General features: G+C 45.9%; 1 pseudogene; it reads left to right on the plus strand.

Moving 5' to 3' along the window:
• The first annotated feature begins 14,740 nt into the window (after window positions 1-14,740).
• Window positions 14,741-15,424, plus strand: LOC141041942 (uncharacterized; annotated as a pseudogene).
• The last annotated feature ends 11,799 nt before the right edge of the window (window positions 15,425-27,223 follow it).

Consider the following 27,223-nt stretch of genomic DNA (forward strand, 5'->3'; position numbering starts at 1 on the left):
TAAGCCTGCTTATCTCTTCATCCTTTGCTTGCCTATCATCATTGCTCTCATCTAACATCCCCCAGAGCTAGAGTAGGCACCTTTGCATAGTGATAGGCCATGGGCGGTCAACCCATTCGACGACTCCACACTTCACGCCTCTCTGCGAACAAAAAAGGAACAAAATAAACAAAGACTATTAATACACTGCTACAGAAGCTCTCGAATATAATAAAGTTCACATATACTTGGTTTATAACCTCATTCAACTAACTATGAACCGTGTTTGTGCAATGTGGCACTTCAATGGTTAGGTACCCACAACATTAATTATGGTGCTTCGCCCACCCTGTCCACGGAGTTATTTCATAATTGTACTTAGTTTCTTTTAAGCCAGCTTGAATTAATCTGGAGCTACCTCTGCAGACAACTTATTTAGAGAGTTTTTTTGAATAATATACTGACTATAAATAGAAGTCCCATTTTTAAACAAACATGAGAGTGTCTAGATCACTTCTTTTGTGTTCAATGATGTAAAATAAGTAGTGACCTTTACCCTTTTATGTAAAGTAAAAGGACTACACAATGTTTCCTACAATCAACCGGAAAACACAAGAAGAAATCAGTCTTCTTTGGTAGACTACAAGTCCTATATCCAAACAGTTTGATTCAACAAGAAAGTAACTCGGATTTTCGAAAGTGACTAACTTTCACAGCACAGCCGAAGAACCTCCTCCCCGTGTCACTTCCTTCAAAAGCCACACACCTGAGAGGCTTGGTATCGTGAAGAACACAGTAGAGAGGATGGTCGAGCTCTTTGCCACAGAAATCATGGTCTTCGATGGTGTCAGGGTTCTCCTACAAGGACACATGAATGTTTAGAGCTCGGATCTTTTGTTTGGAAAACAAACCCCAGTTCAACGCTCCGCATGTAGTAGGAAATCACCTACATAGAAATCAAAATCCAGTTCAAGGAAGTTCAAGCCTTCCTTCCTCCCCTCTTGTCCGAAGTTTTGTGTCGACATGGCCCAAAGGATGTGAGCAGATGCGATGCCGTAGGCGGCGTCGAATTCGAGAGGAGCGAGAGAGAGAGAGAGAGAGAGAGAGAGAGAGAGGAAGAGATATAGTGAGAGAGCGAGAGGGGAAATGAAGGCGAGGGACTTCGACATGGTCCGGCTCGACCAAATACTCCTCCTACTCGCCAGACCCACCAACCCCACCCCCTCCCACGCCCCTTTTTTTTGCGCTGGGATGGCAAGGAGCCATTTACTGTTGTCAGTAGTTTCAGCTCTGGCAAGCGAGTACGCAAAATTTCTTCCCTCTCCATAATTACTCCATAAATACATCATTATGTGCGTCTTCCCTCCCGAGTCACTTGCTCTTCTGCTCCCCTTCTCTGGTTCCTTCCGTCTTTCTTGCTTCGTCTTCTTCACTCTACAGTCCACATAGATGGATCTACGATTTGCCCACTTGCTCTGAAATACAGTAAAAATTTTCCCCTCTGTTTAATACTTACGCGTTGTGCACTGTCTTTTTTAGATGGATTCTTGTTGTATGTTACCCTCTTAATTTTAGTTTTTGTGTTAATATCCTACCCCTTTGAAGAGTTTCTATAGGCGAATAATCTTGGAGGACAACAGTTGATTTTTTTCAGCTAGTTCGCTGCAAGAGCTTGTAGATTTGAAGAGGTCTGTGCGTGTTGAAATACAGTCCTTTAACAATTCTTTGTACCATTAGCTTAGTGTTGAAATAAAATTTTCTTTAATAATTAATGAACCCGAGTCTTATATATTGTTACATCTCACAGACAAAGATGGCGTGTGATGTTTGCAGGAACCTCAACTGTCCCGGTGTTGAATCTGATGTTGCCCAATCTTTCTTGATTGTGTCTTTGCCTCGTTGTTATGAGTCATGTCTGGTAAGTTTTCCTACCAAATCACGCGTGGCTAGTAAAAAACCTTCGTCACTGTATTTGTTACAGTTATCTTTATTCAGCAGTTAGCAACCACACGTATTCCTTCGGAGCGAACTATACTGCGCATGCTTGTTTTTATTTTATAGGCCTTGAGGTAATTAGAAGTTCAATTGTTTTGTATAGGTTTAATTAAATGTCATAGATGTTGCCTGTGCCCGTGCCTGAAAGCCAAGAAATTTCAAGGAAAAAAACTCTTTCATGCATTTTTTGTTTCTGAAAATCAGTAAAACATTTATATACCTTTGTCTTAATTTTACTTTTATGTAGTATGTCCCATGCTACTACCGGAACCAGATCCTTTCTTTGATCTCTTTATGGAAAGATGAAGCTTTCGAGGATGGTTTTGAAGACGAAGATTTTGATCTTGTGTTCGACACTACTGAGGAATTGTCTTAAAGGATTAAGTTTACAGGTGGAAACCACAGGTCTAAGTTTCATGGACCTGGATGGGAAAAGTTGATACGTGACTATGATCTGTTTTATGGTGATATTATACAATTGGATTTGCAAGCAGAAGATTTCTTCTTTCCCATTGACTTGATGTTGAGTGAATCTCGAGGAGGTCACAAAGCGTTTCCCAAACCTTCCGTTGGTATGTTCTGATCGCTTATCAATATTTGTTCTGGTTTAACATTTAACTATTATAATTTTACTGTGGTATGCCGTTGATATTTATGTGCTTAATATCTGTGATATAATGTATTAAATCTTTTTTTGTACTCACAATGTAGTTTAAAGCTATAATTTCCCTTTTAAAAGCCAATATTCGTTTATTTTAATTTTAACTACTCTATTCATTGCTTCACACATAGTGGCTAATACATGGTTGTATTTATTTAGCCCTTGAAGGCCTCAGTTTATCGGAAAGGAGCTACATAGACGAGACAGTCTACACCCGGGGCATAAAACTTTCCTATATCGACATGGCTTGCATGATTAAACTAGTCCTAAATGCTAAACACATCCCTGCCATTACCCTTGTGCACCGTCTATGTTTCACCAACGTTCAGACAGACCGTTTGGTACGTCGTTGTTTCTTTCTCTAAACCACAGTCAACATGTGTGTCTTCATAATCTAATGCCAGAATAATTTGTTATTGTACAAAAAATCCCAGCTATTGTTACCAATGATCTTAGGATGAAGCTTGGATATTTGGCTCTCAAGGGCAGCATCAGGCTTGTACAAATTTCCAGCAGCGTTGATTTGCCTGGCACCTACTGTATACACAAAGATGGAAGGATGGCGATCACCGGGATTTCTGCTTTTGCAGATGCAGCTAGGCTGACAGTTGATTGCGTTGTACTCATCAGTATCCAGTGGCACACTGTGCGCGTGCAGGACTCGCTCTCACTTGTGATCACCAGTCTTTATATAAAAATGGAATGACGCAATATGTGTACGGTGATGGAGGGATGGCATTACACCACATAAATTTTAACTACTGTGGTATTAGGTTAAGTATCGTACGTGTGTTATTTCAAACTATGAGTGTAGTTCAAATCCTCATAGTACATACCTAATAGAACTTATCAGTTCAAATTCTTATTCAAACTATGGTACTGAAAGCAGATGCGATCCTAAACGTGGTTGTCGTCGCTGTTGTTGTTGTTGTGGGTGTGTCTCTCGGTTCGGCATGTTTGCTCAGAGAGGCACTTGAACCTCGTGCAGGTTCAGTCTTGTGTTAAGAAGACTCATGGTCATGCCTCTGTGCTATGATTAGCTTAGCTGACTTTGTGCAGTAAGAGAGGCACAACCGTGAAGTTAGTCAAGGCACGGTCATATATTTTAAGAGGGGACGGTCGTGCCTCCCAGTTGTCACTATTTCAGCTGAGTCGTGTACTCAGATAGGCACGTTGGTCGAGCAAGCGGAGGCACGGTCCCATATTAGGAAGAAGGCTTGCGGTCGTGCGTCCCATGTCAAAAAGAAGAGTTGCGATTGTGCGTCCGTGCTCAGTATGTTTGTAGTGACACGCTGCTCGGAGAGGCATGTGCGTGAATCAAGTGGAGGCATGGATTACGGGTTGTTGCCACTGTCCGATGTCACTGTTCTCGCAACGACATCACTTAAAAAATACTACTTTTTTGATAAATGGTGTTTTGCAACACCTCCGTCCTCCAAACCATCTTTCCAGATCCACCGCACCCGTCGCTCCTAGATGGAGTCCGACGCTTCTAGTACCAAGAGGGCAAGGCTCGTGCCACTGACGACGCATTCCTCTGGGTGTTTGGCGGTACCGGCGGGGACCGGTGAGGGTCCGCCCACCGGATCTGGGGAGCACGGGAAAAAAACTCGTCCGGACCGCATCAGCGATCTCCCAGACGTCATCCTAGGTGAGATCATCTCTCGTCTCCCCATCAGGGATAGCATCCGTACTCGCATCCTCGCTCGTCGATGGCGTCCTTTATGGCCCACCGCTCCTCCGAATCTCGACTGCCGTGAGATCCCTGCCGCCCGTCTTTTTAAGCCTCTAGAAACAGTTCATATTGAGAAGATCTCCGTGGCGCCTCCTACCTGGGAGCTCGTCCGCGAAAGGCACTTCAGAACTCGGTGCCCTCACAAATCTGGCACTGACGATACGACCCTTCCGGATGCCATCCTCTCCGCCCATAAGGGCGCAGTTCACCGTCTCTGCATTCCGGCGTGCTACCTCCAATCCAGACCCTCCGCCGTTGATGCCTGGTTGAAATCATCCAAACTGAACAATCTCCAGGTGCTCGAGTTCTATTACATGTTCCCAGATTTCGTGAGAGAGTGTGTCGTACGACCACTCACACACCCATCATCTGCGCCTTTTGCACCGACGTCCTTCTCTCCGTTTGCATCCTCCCTACACACTGCCACCTTTGCTCTTTGCCAAATACCAGACAGTTACGTTCAGGCTCTTAAACTACCACTGCTCAAGAGACTTTCACTTGTGGACGTTGGTATATCAGACATCTCGCTTGAAAGCATCATCCACTCTAGTTGCCCCGCACTCCGGTGCCTACTGCTTACTTGGAATATGGAAAGCTGCTGCATAAGAATAAACTCACGTAACCTTGTAAGCATTGGAATTCGCTGTGGACATGGCGAACTTGTTATAGAGGATGCCTCGTCACTTCAGCGGTTGCTTAACGATATTCTCAGCACCAACTTGCAGATAACTGTCATGTCTGCACCTAAACTAGAGACTGTGGGCAAATTCCATGATTTTTTCTCTGAATCCAAGGTCACGCGTAACCCTACAATTATCCATGTACCTAGTTTTCAGCTGCATTTGTCCAAGTAAACAAATTTCATGTAATAGAACCTTTTGTTCAATTTTTAAAATCGTTGTGCGTGCACCATGCAGGGTTTGCCGGCAGTTAGCCTGACAACAGTGCTTCAAACGGTCAAGACTTTGCTCATCAAGATGTGTTTTGAAGTGGACGTGGCCGTTTCCCTGATGCAATGCTTTCGAAGCCTTGAGAACTTGTTTATCGAGGTGATGATTCTCACACACATTGAAAGCCCATAACATGTGTACTGTACTACTTCTACTGTATGTCTTAAAAGGCTTGTCTTACATTTGTCTGTAAATTGATACACCCGTGGCTAGACATGTTTTAGTACTACATACACCCGTATCTACAAAGAATCCAATAAATACCTTACACTGGATGCTCTTTCAACAGAATCTCTGTTTTTAGAGCTTAAGTATTTTCATTCTTCATGTACATCAAGGAGGACTCTGTTGCGGAGAAACAAATACATGGCATCGTAAGCACTGACCGTTTGTCAAACGAGATGACTTTTGTCTGAAGACAGTAACGCTGGATGACTATGAACCCTGGTTGGTAAACATTGAATTTGTGAGATTCTTTATTCTGAGTGCAAGCAAGCTTGATACCAGGAGGCTTAACTATAGCTACCACCAAGACTTCACGGAAGAATTTTACGAAAAGCATCAAAAGGATCTTCTGTGGCACAAAAGGCTTCTGAACGTGCTCGCCTTATATTATCAGGAGCGTGCAAGCACCGGTTCTTTTATTTAAAACTCACGCCTGTTAAATACCTGGATTTGACGGACCCATTCAGATGTGACTACTGAACACAGAGCTAGAGTAAGTTGTCGAAGCTTGCAGGGTTACATGTTGTTGCGCCCTTTTGAACGTGCGTTTCGTCTGAACATGAACATACAACCCTTGTAAATATTTTGTACCGTCTGTAAGCTTGCCATAACAATCCTTGATTATAAAGTGTTGTAACTGTGCAAACGTCAATGTTTCAGCGGAAAGATTCTAAGTATTTTACCGTCACGACACTGACTCTTTGTTAGTACAGTACCATGTTCCCACTGATAATGAAATCGTCAGTGGGAACCTTTCCAATACCGAAGCAAGTCCGTGATTGGTAGGCCAATAAAACCTTGTGTCTCGTGACATGACGACTGTTCTTCGTCTTAAGGTCAGACTTTGTCTAGAAACTTCACAACCGTGCTTTTCTAACTGAGTATCAAGAAGGTTGGTACATGTGCATGTAGAGCCCTTACTTCGGCGCCTTCTGCTCACACTTTTCTGCACCCAGAGAGGGTTTATGCTGAGTCAGGCATGGAGAAACGCCACACCCGTGCGTGTAGTGACTCCCCAATAGTGCCTCCGACGCGTGCATCTACATGCCTCCATAGCTGACATAAGTCGCGACTGTTAGGTGTCCGTGGAGCCAGACGCCCGCGGGTCCAGAGAGCTCACAACGGTGCCTCTCCAGCAGAGCATTCTCACCCATGCCTCTGCCACCACACTTTTGTGCATCCATTGGGCTGACACTCGTGCCTAAGAGGCTTCATTTCCGCGCCTGTGGTGTTTTAACACATGTGCCTCACATGACACTTGTCGTGACCCTTGTGATTGCAGAGAATACACACCCGTGCCTCCATAGCTGAGTATTCTGATCCATGCCTCTGCCATTGAAATTTTGTGCATTCAGAGGGTTGACAATCGTACGTGCCTGTAGAGGCTAGACTTCGGTGCCTCCGGAGCCTGCACCCTTGTGCCTCACGTGCCATGAGCCGTGGCTTTTACGTCCCGATGGAGACACACTGCCGTGGATCCAGAGACTTCACAAACGTGTCTTTTCACCTGAGTGTTCGCAGGCATGCCTCTGCCACCACACTTTTGTGCATCCAGGGAGTTGATAGCTGGCTCTGTGGAGGCTTCAACGAGGTCCGTGCTTGTACAGACTGCAATTAGATGCCTCCACCGCCTGCACGCACGTGCCTCACATGACATTTGCCCCCGTGTCGTGGAGCCACACCCCCGTGTCTCTACAGACCGCGCAACCGTGCGTCTAACTGAGTATTCAGACACATGCCTCTCCCACCAAACTTCTGTGTATCTGGATAGTTGATACCCGTGCCTCGTGAAGACACACGTGTGTCCACGCCGTCACTATTCCACCACGTCTGTCGAAATCTTCTAGATTAGGTACGTATATATATTGTCGTCTTTATGGATCGTAAAACCCTAACCCTTTTCCTAGATCCACCGCACAGAGACCTACAATGGAGGCGGCACGAGCTTGGCAATGGAGATGAAGAAGCGTGCCTCTAGCAACAAGAAGACGAGGTTCGCGGCTGTACCCGTGCCCTCTAAGCTCGTTAAGAGGAAAGGCTGTGGCTCGCCCAATGGATCCGAAAACCATGTTGAGTCTGGTCCGGACCGCATCAGCGATCTTCCCGACGCCATCCTCGGCGAGATCATCTCTCGTCTGCCCATAAAGGAAGGCATGCGCACACAAGTGCTCGCATCTCGGTGGCGTCGGATATGGCGCACCGCACCACTCGATCTCGACTTTCGCGTGATCCTTGATACTCGTTTTACCAGATCTCTGGAAAAAATCTATTGCCAAATCATCCGCGTTCTCCCGGGCAAGCAAATCGTCCAGGAAACATACGTCGGAACTCACTGCGACATCTTAGTTGCAACTGCCGCGGAGAATCTGTCGCTGATGGCTTCAGTCTTCCTGTATCTATCCTCTCCGATCACAAGGGCCCGATTCGTCGCCTCTGCATCCCGACAAGCTACCTCCAGTGCGAACCTTGTGGTGTCGATGAGTTGTTCCTGGCCCGGAATCTGGACCAACTCCAGGTTTTAGAGTTCTATCATATATTCCCAAAGTTCTTCTACCCAGGGCCCAGGCAAGCACGCAGAATCCCTTCTTCTATGCCGTCGCCACCGGCATCCATCTCGAGATTTCGCTCGTCTCTCCACACCATCACCTTCGCCATGTGCAAACTAGAAGACAATCTTGTAGAAATGCTTTGCCTCCCACTGCTCAGGAGACTTTCGCTGGTGGAGGTTTATATATCGGATGTCTCCTTGCGGAAGTTCATCCACCACGGTTGCCCTGCCCTGCAGTGCCTGCTACTTGTTTGCAACAAGAAATTCTGCTGTCTACGAATAAACTCAGCTAGGCTTGTAAGCATTGGCATTCGTTCCGACGGAGGAAAACTGATCATTGAGGATGCGCCTTCCCTCCGGAGACTGCTGCATGATTCTGTAGATGCACAACTACAGATAACAGTTTTGTCGGCACCTGTGTTGGACACACTGGGAAAAATTTCTGAATTACCCAATGAAACAAATATCGTCATTGGGACTACAGTTATTCAGGTACCGCCTCTGCACGTTACTTTGACCTGCGTTATTCAAAAGCACTTGAGATTCACATCCACGAGCTAATAATATCACGTTATGTCCTTAATGAAGGGTCTCTGCATAAGTAGCCTACACGCGGTGCTGGATTCCGTCAAGACCTTGTTTTTCTCACAGACATGCTTTAATCTGGATGAGATTGTTGACTTGCTGCGATGCTTTCAATGCTTGCAAAACTTGTTTATCGAGGTGATGATTTCACACACGTTGAAAGCCCACGCATAATATGCATAATATACTGGCACTAACTCTTAAGTTTGCTCTTCTCGTGTGTTTAGGGGGGAGGATGGGATCAAAGAGGTATAACAAATGAATGGCGCCAAAAGCAGCGGGTGTTTCTCAATAATCACGACATTTGTTTTAGGACAGTAACGCTGGAAGACAATGAAGTCACAGATGCAAACACTGAATTTGTGATATTCTTTATTCTCAATGCTAGGATGCTACTGACCATCAGGCTTAAGTTTGGCCTGCGCAGAGATTTCACTCGTGAATTTTACAAACGGCAAGAAGAGGCACTGCAGATGGACAAAAGGGCTTCTAATTGCGCAGAGCTTAAATTAACAACAACTTGCGAGCACATGCACATGGACTTAAAAAACACAGGTGTTGAATATCTGGATTTGCCAGATCCATTCAACCGTGGATGCTGAAAATAGGTCTGAAGAGATGTACTTGCTATATTGAATGAGTGCATTGTGTAAACATGGTCAAGCAATTATGTACATGCTTTCTGTTTTCAATATCGATCATATGTTTCTGGACCCTATGATAAAAGAAATCAGCTCACACAGATGCTCAAAAATCAAACTAGTATCCTCTTGTTTATCTTAGTCGCTTGGCATGAAATTCTGTCTTTTAAAAGCAACATGCGTCCGTGCACCCCACAGGAAACGAACGTGCATCAAGAGGTTGTGAAAATCATACGTCCGTGTGAACACGTCTCTGAAAACATTTGGAATGCTGTGATAATGACTTAAGGTCAGCAACGAACCTCCAATCACTTTTTAGATGTTGGGTTTCCACTCTCATTATCATATTGAACAAAACTGATGCATCCGAAGAATTCGTCAAAGCGAAAGATTACGTGCCCCTTTTAATTGCAGACACCATGTCCCTCCGAGAGACCGTGTCAGAAATGAACAATTCAGAAAACAGTAGCACGGTCTTTCTTCATTTAAACATACACCCGTGCCTCTCTCTGTGAACAAGCAACTTAAAATGTTACAAAAACTGAGGCAATTCACTGCATTTTCTCCTTGGATAACTATGCGCACCGTGGCTTCACTCCACCGTCCCTCGGAGTGGCCGTGTCATGCGAAACCAACTAGGAGAACACAACTAGGAATGGCCGTGTCATGCGAAAACAACTAGGAGAACACAACTAGGAATGTCATGTCATGCGAAAACAACTACGAGAACACAAAAGACGTCTGTGCGTCGTCCGCATGTACAACCGTGTGCCAACCGTCCGCTTGTACATTTAGAATACAGAGGCCTTTCTGTGCGTCTCATTCTTATCCTTACAGGACGATGCGCACCGTGGCTTCACGTCCCTGTCCCTCCGAGAGACCGTACTAGGGAAAAATACTTTGGAAAACAGAAGCATGGTCGTGCGTCATGGACGTGCACAACCTGTCTCAGTGAACGCCTCACTGAGAAAATTTCGAAAACAGAAACAAAACCGTGCCTTATTTGCATGTAAGTCCGTGCGTGTTGGGGCCATCCGTGCGTGCCTCTATGCTCCTAATAAGCCTATAGTCTTGTCTTTGCCGCTGTACAGTAGCCCCATGTCAGTGAGCAGGCGCGTATTATAACCGTTTGTTCTGTTTTGTGCCAACCCAGACCGCCCCCTCCCACTCACCCGCTGTAGCGTTCATCGTCTCTTCTCTCTCGATTCTCCCTCTAGATCCAGGGTTAGTCTATTTTCTCTTAATTTCTATGTGAATTTTTCGCTACGATCCGTTTTCCTCTCTGTTGGTTTCGTCTCTCCATGATTGAAAGCGACACATCTGCGCTGTTATGCTAGGAATTGCCTAGAAATTCGTTGTGATCTAGACCAAATCAACGCAGTACGAGGCCGAACCTGTACACGACCCGTGCCTCTTAGGGGTTGGGTTGATTTGAAGTCGGCGTTTGTGCTTGAGAACGCTACGAGCTGCAGCGACCTGCGACGTCCAAGTCACAGGTGAGCGATGAACTTCGCCGAGGGAGGTTGGTAGTTTAAATTGAAGCCCGTTAGGTCTTGCAAACAACGGCGGTGACCGGAAGTCCAAGCGAGTGGCCAGACGTTGAGCTCTATTGCTTAACCGGCCACATGGTGCTGGAGGTCGGCGTTTGGGGTGCTGTTGACTGGGAGTCGGTGTCTGTGCTTGAAGATAGCGTTTGGGGTCCTGTATGCTGGAGGCAAGATTAACGTTGATGGATCACCCGTTTCAAATACCACCTAGCCACACATGTTTCGGTGGTTGGCGTCGGCGACGGTGGCGTATGGTCGCGGATGACGTTGTTGCTGGGTGCAGCTCCGACTAATTTACATATAATTTTAATGTTACAAACACTCCTTTGAGCCGCCTGATGATAGACTATTGTTTCTCCTTTTTGCCTATCTTGTCTTGAAATATACATTTGCTAAAGCTGCTTTTAAAACCAAGCAGCAAAAATCCTTTTTAGGAAATTGCTTGGGAACGACTATTTATGTAAAAATACCGGTTTAGCCGAATAGTTTTTCAAGATAATAAAATTTTCCTTGTGTTGAGAATTTCATATAAACGTTGTTTTGCAACGTATTCCACGGGAAACCACGTGTTGTGATACATGTACCAACTTCGGTTGCTTCGGACTGGAGTCAGGCATTCTTCACAGCGCGATAACAGTGCATCTTCCTCGATGCTTCAAGACATGCCTGGTAAGGAGAAATGTTTGCCACCCCATGTTGCCCATCAGTTACTACCAACTAGTGTATCTTTCTGATGAAGGAAATAAAAGTTTCTACCATATTGTTTGAATGGAATGCCTACATTTAAGCATTTAATGATATGTTTTCAATTTTTGGTGTACCTTGTTTTATCAAATAGCAACCTATTGAAAACAATTGGTACATATATGATAAGCGCTATCTGTCTTGGTTATACATGCCTGGTAAGATATTTTTTTCTTGCGCAGTATGTGCCATGCTACTGCAGGCAGCAAGTCACTTCTTCAATCTATCGGTGGAAAGAGGAAGCATTTCAAGAAGAAGGAAAACAAAGAAATCCAGTACTGATCACCAACGAGGATCTGTCATATGAGATCTACATCACCGATGAACCTAACCAGTCTAAAATTCATGGACCTGGCTGGGAAAAGTTAATTAGTGACTACGATCTTCATTATCGAGATCTAATCATCATAAACCTGGATACTGGGAGTCTGTCCATTGAGATAGATCTGAGACTCAGTGATTCTCGAGGAGGTCACAGGCCCCTCCCCAAACCATCACTAGGTAAGTGCACCAACTTCCATCCTGTTTTATCAACTACGTTTATCAGCATAATTTGGTACTCCTACCCCTGTCCACTAAATTAATGACATACTTACAGTCAAAGTTATTTTGAAAACATTTTATGCAATTCTGTTGATTATCATCCCAATTTGATCACATGCATTGAATTTAACCATTGATTTTAAACTTAAATACCGACTTCATCTGTTTAAACAAATTTGTTTGAAAATGAGTTATTTTTTTCCATGCAGCTCTTGATTTTCTATATGACTCGGAGAGGGAGTACATTGGGAAAACAGTGTTCGGTCGAGGCGTAAACCTCTCATACAGACAATTTGGACAGATGATATACTATGTGTTTGAGTCTGACGACTTCCCCACCATACCCTTTGTGCAGCGTCTAAACGTCACCAATGTCATAAATGGTCATCTGGTTAGTCATTGAATATTTGTTTTGATCCACTGCCATGGTTTTGTTTGCTATTTTCGATGTTTTATGTCCTTGTACATTGATTTTATCTAGTAATATCGGTACAATTTGGAGAGAATCCCGTCTGCCGTTGTGAGGCTTTTAAAGATGAACCTGGGATATCTACCTCAAAACGGTGGTATCATCCTAATAGAGATGTATGATGCAATAGACATAAGCACAAGGTACTCCATACGAACCGATGGCAGAATGGAGGTGACCGGTTTTTCAGATTTTGCCCGGGAAGCTCAGCTAAAGGTTGGTTCAATTGTCCTTGTCACAATTGAAAAGCGGTGGCCAACATTGGGAAACATGAAGCTGCTGCGGATGATAATCAACGACCTTTCCTGATAGAGCGTTGCCGGTGGCTATACTTCCTAGTTCAGTAATTTATGTCTATTTTTTAAACAGCCTGTACACATCAGTTTTGTTATTTAGTTATGTCATGGTATGTAACTGAGCATATAATTATGTCCAAGAGGACGGTGGTGAAAATTCCCTGTCAAAGAAGGTGAAACACTTACGTGGGTTAGTTTATTTATCTCTGGATAATAATAAAGGGATTCGCTGAATAATAATGGAGGATGAATGGCTGTTGTGAAGTATGTTTCAGAATAGTTTAGTGACGTTGCTAGCTCCGCACGTCAGTAGTATACGTATTTTTCACTATGGTGCTCCGCAGAATAGCGTCATGCCAAGTAGTTTGTTGCGATGAGCTCAAGCATACACCTCTGTCAACCGCACAACACTTCTCCTAAAAACCTAGCTCCTTCCCCTATGGCTCAGTCACCTTAAACATCCATGCCTTCACATAGGTTCATGTCCATGCCTCACGTAGCATCGTACTTGTGCCTCTAGCTTTGCTACTCGCTGTACAAGTGCGTTTCGCAGCTGCATGCCTACGCCCCTCGTTTCTTCTCGTTGTTTCTGCCCATCTCGTACTTGCAACTATTTCAGACATGACTGTGCCTGTTGAGTCGACACATTCATGACTCTCACGACCGTGCCTCTGCAAGAATAACGACCGCGCTTGTAACAGTGCAGCATTACAGGTGATACATTCAGGACACATTAGGGACCACCTTGCCACTATTTCAGACACGACCATGCCTGTTCCGTCGTCACATTCATGCCTCTCAAAGTTAATTGAAAAACATTCCGGAAAAACAGTAACGGACGCCTATTGTCAATCCTCGCGTCACGTACATTTGACGTTCATTCTTTCGTCACAAAAGTAATTGTCGTGCCTCTGCCACAGAACATATAAGTGTAAAACGATTATTCCTACACTTGTAAAACCTGGAATGCCCTGGATAAATGTCGAATCCCACCTTGCGGAAAAACCATGGAGGCCGGTGCTTCTCAGGAACACATCTGTGGCTTTTTGCGCATGTAGTTGAGTGCACGGCTATTTGTTCGTGCCCGTGCCTTACGTAGCACCATAGCACGAATTGACGTCCGTGAACCACGTAACTTCATTTCCGTGGTTGACGTAGCATCGTATCTATGCCTCTACTTGCGCCTCTTGTTGTATAAGTGCTTCTTACAGCTGCATATCCACGCCTGTCGTTGCTTCTCGTTCTTTCTGTCCATCTCGTAGCGACAACTGCAATAGTGGCTTTGAAAAAACACAACACTGCTCCTACCAGCGAATGTATCACTGAAAACAATTGCCACTCCCAATGAATGTACCACGCCCGTGTGTCTGAGAGTTAAACCAGCCACTTCAAGCATGCTTCTCTTGGTCAGAGACTTGTGCCTCTACATACTGCCCCTGCATGCCTCACGAGATAAATTGTAAAAGTTAACATTTGATAGCAAACTACGCAAGACAACGAACATCTCCCCGACTTGCTGGAGATACGACGGTTGCTAAAAACATAACCGCTGATTTTATTTTTATTTTTATAAAGAAAAACCACGATCAAAAACTCAGGATGTGCACAACCGCACCACCAGGGAGATGAAACCATGATCCAGAACCCACAATGTGCACAACCGCATGGACAGTGAGATCGCGCACTCCTTTGCCGCTTCCCCGCCCTTAAATTTAGACTTCCACCGCGGCCTTCTTACACACAAACAACAGATTGCCATTGCGCTCCCACTCATTGTTCCCCACGAAAAACCAGGTTGCAGGAGGACCAACTGCTCCAGGCCATGGGATTCATCAAGGAATTCATGGAGGTGCAGGCCCACGGCAACGACAAGTTGCACGTGATACACACCAACGACTTGCACAAGGCGGCGACCACCATCGAGCAGTACGAGCGACACCTTGAATTCGAGCGCCACAAGATCGTCGGAGTTGATGTGGAGTACACCAACGACGTTGGCGAAGATCAGAAACCAGCCCTCGTCCAGCTCTCCGTCGGCAAGGATCATCCGGTGTTGCTCTTCCAACTGAGCGCCGCCGACAAGAACTGCACCAGGTTCGACAACTTCCTCGCCGACCCCAGATACACGTTTGCTGGCTTCTCCATCGACGGCGACATAGAGATGCTCAGGCGCGTCGGACTAGAGATTGCCCACTTCATCGACATCTAGAAGGGATGGAGGGTGCCTACAACTACCAAGCCTCTGGACTCCCTTGGGGATGTCTCAGGCATCATTGTCCACGACTACTACAACAACATGAAGAAGAAGCTCACCGACGGAGAGCACCAGCGCTGGGCGCGCATGCCCCTGTCCATGAGGCACATCGAGTACGCGGCAAAAGATGCTTACGCTGCGTATGAGATATGGAGCCGCCTCACCATCATCCAGGAAGGCCTCCGCCGGGCAAAACTCGAGAAGGAGCAGACCAAGAAGCGTGCAAGGTCCTGGGGCGACTACGACTACTGAAGCAGGTGGTCCCGGCCAAGAAAAGTAACTAGAAGATTGCTCATGCCATTCTAGATTTCCCGTTAGATTTGCTTTCTCTCAAGACTGCCGTTTACTTGTTCTAAATTTAGATTTGCTTGTGTTGCAGTTAACCTTGTAGTTTGCTTCCAGTTTACATATCTTCTGAACAAGTTTATTTCCAGTGCAATGTTGCAGTTTTCTATTATTAGAATATATTGGCGTGAACTGAAAAATATAAACACAGTACAGATAACCTTGTAGTTTGCTTCCAGTTTACATATATTTTGAACAAGTTTATTTCCAGTGCAATGTCGCAGTTTTCTATTATTAGAATATATTGGCGTGAACTGAAAAATATAAACACAGTACAGATAACCTTGTAGTTTGCCTCCAGTTTACATATCTTCTGAACAAGTTTATTTCGAGTGCAATGTTGTAGTTTTCTATTATTAGAATATATTGGCGTGAATTGAAAAATATAAACACAGTACAGATACTATACGATTAGTGTAACGCACAGAGCAGGTACGCATAGCAATCCACAAAAATGACGAGCATGGAATGCACTAGTACCTTTGTGGATGCAGCGTCGAAATGCAGGGACAACAATTACAGAATGCTCCTAAAAGCAGTGCACAATGTTCCTTCGGTGACATTTTGAATACAGAGGTAGTTAGGTGTTTATTCTCCTTGGAAAACATTGCTTACGCCCGTGACCCTCAGAGAAGAACACTACAGAGGCACGGTTGTCCGTCAATAACACCAACTAGCTACTTAAAACACCCACGAAGGCACTTCGGTGCCTCCACTCCTATGGAGACCGTGCATAAATTAACTTCACGTCCGTTAATGAGGCCGAATGCCTTCGAAGACACATGAAACTCATAGGCCATGGCCCCGCAATGAAAACGTGTCAATGAAAGCTTCTTGAAAATAGAGGCACACCTTCACGTGCTTCCATCATGATCCTTCGCGTCCCTACCTCCCTTAGAATCACGTCTGTGCCTCCAGTTCGTCGGGTAAAACCGTACCTCTGTCGTGCGTAACATGTTAAGAAAGTTGCTGAAAACAAAAACATCAGAAAACCGAGCATTACGTCGACCCCGCTGGCACTAAACGTGCCGTCACCGAAAACGCAGAGGCAGGAGCGTGCCTTACGGCCAGCTTCCGACGTATCAGGTCTATGAAGATTTACTTCTTAATATGGGACGTGACTATCGCAGAGGCAAAGGCTCCATCCTTCACCTCCGTGCCTCGACAAGAACGACGACCGTGCTTGTAGCAGTAAAGTGTATAGATGATACATTAAGGACATATTAGGGACCACCTTGCACCTATTTCATACGTGACCGTGCCCGTTCCGTCGGCACATTCATGCCTCTCACAAAAGTAATTGCCGTGCCTCTGCCACACAACATATAAGTGAAAAACAATTATTTCTACACTTATAAAACCCGGAATGTCCTGGATAAATGTCGAATCCCATCTTGCGGTAAAACCATGCAAGACGGTGCTTCTCAGAAGCACATCTGTGGCTTTTTTGTGCATGTTGTTCAGTGCCTCTCTAGAATCTAACCATGTTGAAACCATATTCAAATCTAACCACACTGAAATCTCTAGAATCAAATATGTGCTCTAGTCGAGACGTTTATTTTGTACTTCAAACTGCAATCTATAATAAAACAATACAGTGTAATAAAACATACGCCTTCCGACCCAAATATGGTACTTAAAACTGCAATTTGTAATAAAACACACACCTTTCATCACAAATTAATTCGCTCAACTCTGTACTAACCAGTACGATGTGAATTGTACTGCAAAGTTGGCACATTTATTTTGGGCGGGGTAGTACTACTACTTAAGAACAAAACACGATTGCTTGACATGGAAACGAAACTGTCTCCGTTCTGACAACGACGATTGCTTGACATTATTCAACCTTTACAGACACACAAAACATGAAAAGCATAAAAAGCATGGAAAAGAAAACATCTACCAACAAAACTACACTACTCCTCGTCGTCGGAGATGTCCACTATCTCCATTCTGACATCGATGTCGTTGGCCTCCGCCTCCTGCTCCGCATCCAGCTCGTCGAAGAGCACATCGGTCTTCGCCTGCTCTTCCTGGAGGAAGCGCCGGTTGGACTCCACATACGCCTCATCTTGGATGGACTCCAGGATAGCGGTGTGCTCCGCCATCAAGGTCGACTCACCGAGATAGAACTCCGCCTCGTATTCCTCGTCACCCCACTCCTCGTCGTCCTCGTCTTCCTCGTCACCAGCCTCCTCCTCGTCCTCGTCATCTCCCTGCTCGTCGTCCTCGTCCACGCCTTCCTCGTCGTCCTCGTCCACACCTTCCTCGTCCTCCTCCTCATCCTCATCCATGCCTTCCTCGTCGTCCTCGTCATCCTCGTCCACGCCTTCCACGTCGTCCTCCTCATCCTTGTCACCCCCTCCTCTTCCTCCATCACATCTCCCCCACTGGATCAACTCCCTGCATGAGCTCCGACGCATCCCCCTCCACTTCCTCCACCTCCCCAATCTCCTCCGGCCCCGGCGAGTCCGGAGACATGCCCGCTGCGACCCGAGCGGCGTGCCTCGAACGGATGTTCTCCTGCAACTGAAAGCGACACTCGGGAGTAAGCATTGCATAAGTAGTTATCTTGTGCAACCATGGCGGGGAACATCACAAACGAAAAGAGGAAGATGGGTGATTTCCTAAGATTACCGGCGAAAGAGGGAGAAGCAGGATGATGTCTAGTGGTGGCGGACGCCGCTCGGCTTAAAGAACTGCTTATTGACCTCGGGCGACGGAACGGTGACACGCGGCGTTCACTTCACCGACGGATGAGACGGCCGTCGGTCCTTTTGGATTCCGCAGCGCCGACACGTGGCGTTCACTCTATGAAATACCTCCACCTCCTCCAGAACGGCGTCACACGTCGGACCCTTGGGTTTCCGGAGCGGCGTTCACACCGAATACGAGGGGACACCCGTCGAACGGTGGGGTTTCTGCAATCAGCACACGAATGTGACTCCGTGTAACGCATAACCGTGCCTCTACTGACTTCATAGTTGTGCCTTTCAGTGCGAACGATTCAACAGAATCATTTGGAACACCAAGACAAACTAACGTCACTCTACACAATGCGACGGCGTCCCTTCCTGGGACCCATAGCCATGCGAAGAATATACCACACCAGCGTCTCTCGAATAGGCCATTCCGTCCTTCATAGAGTAAACAGTGGGTATTCACATCTGAACCAATTCTGCTGGGTCTCCCCAATTAAAGAACCTTTGCACGCTGAACGGCAGTGCCTCTCCGTCTCATCGAGTCGACGGAATCATTCGGAACACAAACACACGGGAGCGTGACTCTATATTATAAGGCAGCATGCCTTTTAGCGCTTCACGCCCGTGCCTGTGACCCTTAACACTGCCACGAACATCCACGCCATCATCAGCGCATAAGTCATGTCGCTACCTGGTACAGAACCGTAGTTGTAGTCACTTAACGCCCGTGCTTCTAATAAAAGAAGCGCCACACAGAGCCGTGGCTTTTAAAAACATTACGCTTTTAAACACCTCGACTCTGGAACCGGCCACTCGCAAAGTAACATTTAGCGTTAACACCTAAACCCATTCCGCTTTGTTTCAACAATAAACTTACGAAACGGGACTCTCCGACACACCCAACCATGCCCTGATGGCATTCATGTCGGTGCCTCTTCTTCCGAGCGAGTCAACGGAATCATTTCGAACACAAATACAGGCGAACGTGACTCTACATAAAACCACGCCATCTGGAACACCAAGACAAACTAACGTCACTCTACACAATACCACGCCGTGCCTTCCTCGGACCCATGACCGTGCGAAGAATATACCACACCAGCGTCTCTCAAATAGGCCATTCCGTGCCTCACAGAGTAAACAGTGGGTGTTCACATTTGAACCAATTCCGTCGAGTCTCCCCAATTAAAGAAAGAACCTGGCGGTGTCTGATCGAGTCGACGGGATTATTCGGAACACAAACACACAGGAAACTGACTCCATATTATACGGCAGCATGCCTTTTAGCGCTTCACGCCCGTGCTTGTGACCCTTAACACTGCCACGAACGTCCACGCCATCGTCAGTGCACAAGTCGTGTCGCTACCTGGTACAGAACTATAGCTGTAGTCACTTCACGCCCGTGCTTCTAATAAAAGAAGCGCCACACAGAGCCGTGGCTTTTAAAAAACATTACGCTTTTAAACACCTCCTCTGGAACCGGCCACTCGCAAAGTAAACATTTAGCATTAACACCTAAACCCATTCCGCGTTGTTTCAACAATAAACTTACGAAACGTGACTCTCCGACACACCCAACCATGCCCTGATGGCATTCATGTTGGTGCCTCTTCTTCTGAGCGAGTCAACGGAATCATTTCGAACACAAATATAGGCGAACGTGACTCCACATAAAACCACGCCATCTGGAACACCAAGACAAACTAACGTCACTCTACACAATACCACGTCGTGCCTTTAAACACCTCACGCCGTGCTTCTAATAAAATAAACGCCACGCAACTCAGCACAGAGCCGTGGCTTTTAAAAACAAGGAAATTACGCTTTTAAACACCTCGACTCTCAAACCGGTCACTCGCAAAGTAAACATTTAGCGTTAACACCTAAACCCATTCCGCTTTGTTTCAACAATAAACTTACGAAACGTGACTCTCCAACGGACCCAACGATGCCTTGATGGCATTCATGTCCGTGCCTCTTCTACTGAACTACTCAACTGAATCATTTCGAACACAAATACAGGCGAACGTGACTCTACATAAAACCACGCCATCTGGAACACCAAGACAAACTAACGTCACTCTACACAATACCACGCCGTGCCTTTAGACACCTCACGCCGTGCTTCTAATAAAAGAAGCGCCACGCAACTCAGCATAGAGCCATGGCTTTTAAAAACAAGGAAATTACGCTTTTAAACACCTCGACTCTCAAACCGGCCACTCGCAAAGTAAACATTTAGCGTTAACACCTAAACCCATTCCGCTTTGTTTCAACAATAAACTTACGAAACGTGACTCTCCGACGGACCCAACCATGCCCTGATGGCATTCATGTCCGTGCCTCTTCTACTGAACTAGTCAACGGAATCATTTCGAACACAAATACAGGCGAGCGTGACTCTACATAAAACCACGCCATCTGGAACACCAAGACAAACTAACATCACTCTACACAATACCACGCCGTGCCTTTAAACACCTCACGCCGTGCTTCTAATAAAAGAAGCGCCACGCAACTCAGCACAGAGCCGTGGCTTTTAAAAACAAGGAAATTACGCTTTTAAACACCTCGACTCTCAAACCGGCCACTCGCAAAGTAAACATTTAGCGTTAACACCTAAACCCATTCCGCTTTGTTTCAACAATAAACTTACGAAACGTGACTCTCCGACGAACCCAACCATGCCCTGATGGCATTCATGTCCGTGCCTCTTCTACTGAACTAGTCAACGGAATCATTTCGAACACAAATACAGGCGAACGTGACTCTACATAAAACCACGCCATCTGGAACACCAAGACAAACTAACGTCACTCTACACAATAAAACGCCGTGCCTTCCTGGGACCCATGACCGTGCGAAGAATATACCACACCAGCGTCTCTCAAATAGGCCATTCCGTGCCTCACCGAGTAAACGGTGAGTGTTCACACCTGAACCCTTTCCGCTGGTTTTCAGCAATTAAAGAAACGAACGTGACTGTGAGTAAGACCAAACGATGCCTTTCCGATGGGTTTCCATCTGATCGAGTCAACAGAATTATTCAGAACGCAAACACAGACGAGCGTGACTCTATATAACACCACACCATGCCCATGCCTCTCCATCTAATCGAGTCCACGCCTTTATCGAGTAATATACAAAACATCAAGAAAGAAGCGTGACTGTGCTTTTGAAAACAAGGAAACAAGCTTTTAACAACAGAGTCAATAGTAAGTGTTGGCGTCTCAACCCATTCCGCTTGGTTAAAGAAACGAACGTGACTGTGCGTAACGAAAAGCTATGCCTCACCGGTCGTCCCTCTCCTTCTGATAGAGTCTGACGGAAGCACTCGGAACAAAAACACAGGGGAGCGTGACTCCATATTATACGACAACATGCCTCTTAGCGCCTCACGCCCGTGCCTGTGACCCTTAACAGTACCACGAACGTCCACGCCATTGTCAGTACACAACTCATGTTGCTGCCTGGTACAGAACCACGGCTGTATTCACTTCACGACCGACGCTAACAAGCGACATCGATGCCCAGAGCCTACTCATCCACATGTACCAACGAACGAAACAACACGACGACAATGCAACGCATAAATGCTTTACAGATTCATGTAAGTACGAAAGGCCACATGCCCCAACACAACGAAAAAACACACACTTCAAGCTCTCTGCCTACACTCCAGCAACGTTCTTGATCGGCTGGTGGGCGAGCGCATCCTCAATCTGCTTCTTCGTCGCCTCATGACCTTCCTCCACAGCACCATACGAATCCTCAACCAGGCTCTTGTACTTGATGAGGACCTCAGCCTTCTCATCCATAAGCTGCTCCACTTCGCCCGACAGCTTCTGCACCAATGCATGGCTCTGCTCATATAGATTCTTCCAGAGGGCGGCCTCCTAATCCTTCTGGTGGAGCTCTTTGAGAAGCTTCTCATTCTCACACAGAGATCGAAATATGACACCAGTGGACTTCTCCACAGAGGCATTGCTTTGCTGCACCGACTTCCCCAGGCGAGCGATGAACTGCTGTTGCTTAATTAGCTCATCGAGCACGTCGTCGCTGGCTAAGGAATTCGGTACTGCCATCTTGCCGAGATCGTGTCCATGGCGAATGCGCTTGTGGGAGGATTCGCCTCCACACGAGAGATCGTTGGACACCTGGGCAACGGGGCAGGATATCCCTGCCGCCGCTACAGCGTAGCGGCGACACCTCTCCCTTCTTTCCGCGGTTTTGGTCCTCGCTGCGTGGTTTCTTGAACACCCAGAACCCGTCTTACTTGCCATGGCGCAAGCAAGGAGCTACCAGCTAGAAAGAGGTGCCTATCTCTGGAGAATTGTGGACGTGGAGTGTTCCATGAGTAGGTACCTTTTTATAACACATGCACACCGGTCAGACGGTCAAACAGAGTAACCGACGCCTCGAATTCTCACAATCTCTCTTAAATACCTCGAACTCTGCACGCTGGGAAACACAAGTACTATCATTTCATCTGCTCGTGTGTTCGTCCACACTACAACCACTCAACTTCTTTCAAATGGTCCGTATATATTCAATAAAAAACATCTCAAACACAGTTAACTTACTGTGTACGTCTGTCTGTATTCCAGAGAAATTACTGTCGAATTCATACTATTATCCATTGACACTTTTTTTGAAATGATATTTATATCAAAATCTCAAATTAACTTGCACGCTTCTCGAGGTGACACCTTAGTGAAAACGTCCGTAACACACGCAGGCACGAACGTGACGCTCTTTAATAACAAACAGTGCCTCCCTGGAACGCACCACCGCGACTCTCCACGAAAAAGGAACGAGTTGACAAGGAAAACATTTTCATACACAGCGTCAGGAGTGTGCCTGTTGCATTGGCAACACAGTGCCAACTCGGCTTCACTTCCACGCACCTCACAGTGACTCGCCAGAGAAAATGCATGTAAGACACGCGTGGACAAACGTGACTCTGGCTAATAACAATACTTGCCCCCGCCGTTTTCACGTCCATTCCTCTCCAAGAGAACGAGCGAGCGGAATCATTTGGAAATACCAAAAGCATACAACCGTGGTAACTTGACTCTAACCAATGCGTTAACATGCTTCCCATGAGTTCATGTCCATGCCTCTCCAAATGATCCGGCGAGCGGAATCGTTTGGAACACAAAGAACCATGAAACGTGACTCTCTCTAATAACAAACAGTGCCTCCCTGGAACGCACCACGGCGACTCTCCACAAAAAGGAAGGAACACATTTCCATACACAGCGCCAGTAGTCTGCCTGTTGCATTAGCAACACAGTGCCAACTCGGCTTCACTTCCACGCACCTCACAGTGACTCGCCAGAGAAAATGCATGTAACACATGCGTGGACAAATGTGACTCTGGCTAATAACAATACTTGCCTCCGCCGTTTTCACATCCATTCCTCTCCAAGAGAACGAGCGAGCGGAATCATTTGGAAATACGAAAAGGATACAACCGTGGTAACTTGACTCTGACAAATGCGTTAACATACTTCCCATGAGTTCATGTCCATGCCTCTCCAAATGAACTAGCGAGCGGAATCGTTTGGAACACAAAGAACCATGAAACGTGACTCTCTCTAATAACAAACAGTGCCTCCCTGGAACGCACAACCGCGACTCTCCACAAAAAAGGAAGGAAAACATTTCCATACACAGCGCCAGTAGTGTGCCTGTTGCATTAGCAACATAGTGCCAACTCGGCTTCACTTCCACGCACCTCACAGTGACCCGCCAGAGAAAATGCATGTAACACACGCATGGACAAACGTGACTCTGGTTAATAACAATACTTGCCTCCGCCGTTTTCACGTCCATTCCTCTCCAAGAGACACTACAAAAAAAATACACTTCCGTGATGATACGTGTTTGTCACAGTAGGTCGCGTTTTTTGTCATGCATGTACATCCATGACAAATTTATGACAGAATCAAGATAGTCATACCTGTGCTATCGTAGAAGTGTCCCATGACATTACCAAAATTATCATCATGGAAGTGTCCACTTCCATGACGATAAATCGCGTGTCACAGAAGTGCTTTCGTCAAGGGTGACCGACACGTGGCATCCACCGTAACGGAACGCCGTTAAGCTATCGGGTCAGGTTTTGGATCCGATAACCCGTTAACAGCCCCAACCAATGGGGATTTTCCACGTGTAAAATCATCATTGGCTGGAGGAAACACGTGTCGGCTCATCGCTGGGACAGATGTCATCCACTCATTGGACAGAAGGCGCCTATGATATGTCGACATGTGGCATGGCCCAACAGAGGCCCATTCCTATGAAAAGGCCGGCCCGTTTGACTTGGTCAAAAGGTGGCGGGCCAGCCCATGGGAATCCTGTTAACGACCTGTTCACATATAGCCCATTAACAGCCCGCTAACCCAAGGCCTGTTACGCCCTATTCAAATTAGGCCCAGTAGCGTCATCTGGGCCATCCAATATGATTCCAGCCCGTTTTCACTTCTGGGCCATGTATGGCCCATGACGTCTTTCGGCCCATATGAGGCCCTATGTAACTCTTGGCCTATTAACGACCCGTGGTGAAACTGGCCCGTAATGAACAGTGTATCACTTTACACCCATTAACGGCCCGTGGTGAAACTGGCCCGTAAAGAACAGTGTATCACTTTATACCCATTAACGGCCCGTTATTCCGTTGGGCCGTTTCCAGCCCATGTTATCTTTCGTCCTTCTCAGAGCCCATTTATTCTTGGGCTATTTTCTAGCATTCGTTTACTTATGGCCTGTTACTGTCATTTTCTGCTTGTGGGCCAAATTAAGCCCGTGGTTACAGTCGGCCCGTTTGTGGTCCGTTAATACGTTGGGCCGTTTTCATAGCGTCATCAAATACGGCCTATTAACGATGGCCCGTTATGGTCGGCCCATGAACGAACGATTCCAACTCTAGCCCATTTACAGCCAGAATGCGGTCTGTTTGGCCCATATTTGGCCAATCGATCATACGGCCCGTATAAGGGCCATTGATGATACGGCCCGTAGAAGGCCCATTGTTTCTATGGCCCGTAGAAGGCCAACTGTTTATACGGCCCATAGAAGGCCCACTGTTTCTACGGCCCGTAGGAGGCCCAGTGTCACTACAGTAAATATTAGCCCATGGTTATTGTGGCCTAGTTTTAAAAAATAGGTTATTGCAGCCACTAGCAAACCGCAGAAAAAGAACTGAACTGACTACAAGCAAACAAATAAACAAGACAACAAGGAAATAAATAAGCAAGCAACTTACACTAGGCTATCACGGCTATTATACATATTACATCCAGTGGGCATCAAAGTTCGCCACCAGTGCAAATATAGGGAACACAGCAGCATATAAACGCCACAGCAAAACAAGTCCAGAACTGAAACCACTTCAGAAGAGCTCAAGAAACAATATCCTGGGTACCCATAATGCTGGCAAGATGCTTAGCAAGCTTATTAACTTTCTCTTGTTTGGCGCTTAGGTCCTCCTGCGCTTGCTGTTGCACCAGAAAGTATGCATCTGAATTCTGCAGGGACTTCCTCAGTCCTTCGGCTTCCTGTCGCATAACATCTGATCGATGTCTTTCAACTTGGAGTTGAGACTCAAGAAGCTGAACTGATTCAGGCAATGAGTTCGAAGAGCTGGTGCCAGCAGTGGTAGCCAGTAACTCGAACACTACATCAAGACAGGACTTTGGGGTTGTCTCAGTGTCTTCAATATAGTTTTTATCAGCTTTCTTGGAGACCAACTGGGATGTCTCACTATCTTGAACCTTATCTGCATTACTTCCTTTACCATTGCATAACAGGGTACTCTTCTCCAATATTTTATCCGCGTTCTAAAAGAGAAACAAACAAACACATCTCAGGTTTACAATGTAGTATATGAAACTCATTTTGGTAAACCAGTTCAGTAGTAAGGTGGACAGGATAACAACATGAAACAAACATATATCTATGTAGTATGGTCACTGTATGGTCTATATCATTCTACTTTATGTTGCCAAATCAAGATAGATACAGTTCGAATCATATCTATTTAAGACAAAGCAGCATAGACAGAATATAAGTGTGGGAAACTACACAGCAATAACAACACTTGTAATGTGCATGGCATGAGAACATAACTGTTTATTCAATTGAAACTGAAATCAACATAGAGCAAGCTACAACAGCAAATAACCAAACACGTTGAAGAAACAGGTTTAAAACATACCTGTTGCGCCATTGGAGTTTCAATTGCATCCTTCAAATTTGAAATTAGTTGGTATCAGTAAATACAGTGATGCAAGAGCAAAGTAGTATGAACCATAGCTACGGAACCTGACCTGAGAACAATTCTTCTTCTGCTTTAAGCGTTGACTTCGGGTTCATAGTGGTGGTCCTCGTGATTTGGGCACTGCAGTTGCCTTACTAACTGCTCGTGTTTGGGTGCTCTGTGGTGGAGACGGTGCTGTGTCAATGGGAACTGGGTGTCTATCTGCTGGGGTTGGGGTTAAAAGGGGTGTAGCTGGTTCTCTGTCGAACTGGGTAGGGGTACAATCTGCATGAGTGTGGGTTATGTGTGGTGGGGCTGGTTCTTGGGCAAGTACAACCGTGGTTCTATCTGCATCGACAGGTAGCACGATCTTTTCTGAAGACCGTGTTTTTACTCCCACAGATACTGCCATCACTCCCTCCAATTGAAATGGCTGATAAACAAGAAAAGTAATTGAATGTACAGACATTGTAAGATAGACAGGTGCAATGGATAGTAGGGAAGAAAACAGGGCATGAAATAATTCACATTTATGTTGTCTAAGCAAACAGAATAGCAGGACATAATTTCACATATATGATGGCTAATTAAACAGGATAGCATGACACAATTTCACATGTATGATGGCTAACTAAACAGGATAGAATGACATACTTCAAAATATGATGACTATGTAAACAGGATGACATGATATAACTATACGATGTGTCTATTAAAGTGGTTGGCATGCCATAAATC

The sequence above is a fragment of the Aegilops tauschii genome, chromosome 2 (assembly GCF_002575655.3).
Source record: "Aegilops tauschii subsp. strangulata cultivar AL8/78 chromosome 2, Aet v6.0, whole genome shotgun sequence".
Lineage (NCBI taxonomy): Eukaryota > Viridiplantae > Streptophyta > Magnoliopsida > Poales > Poaceae > Aegilops > Aegilops tauschii.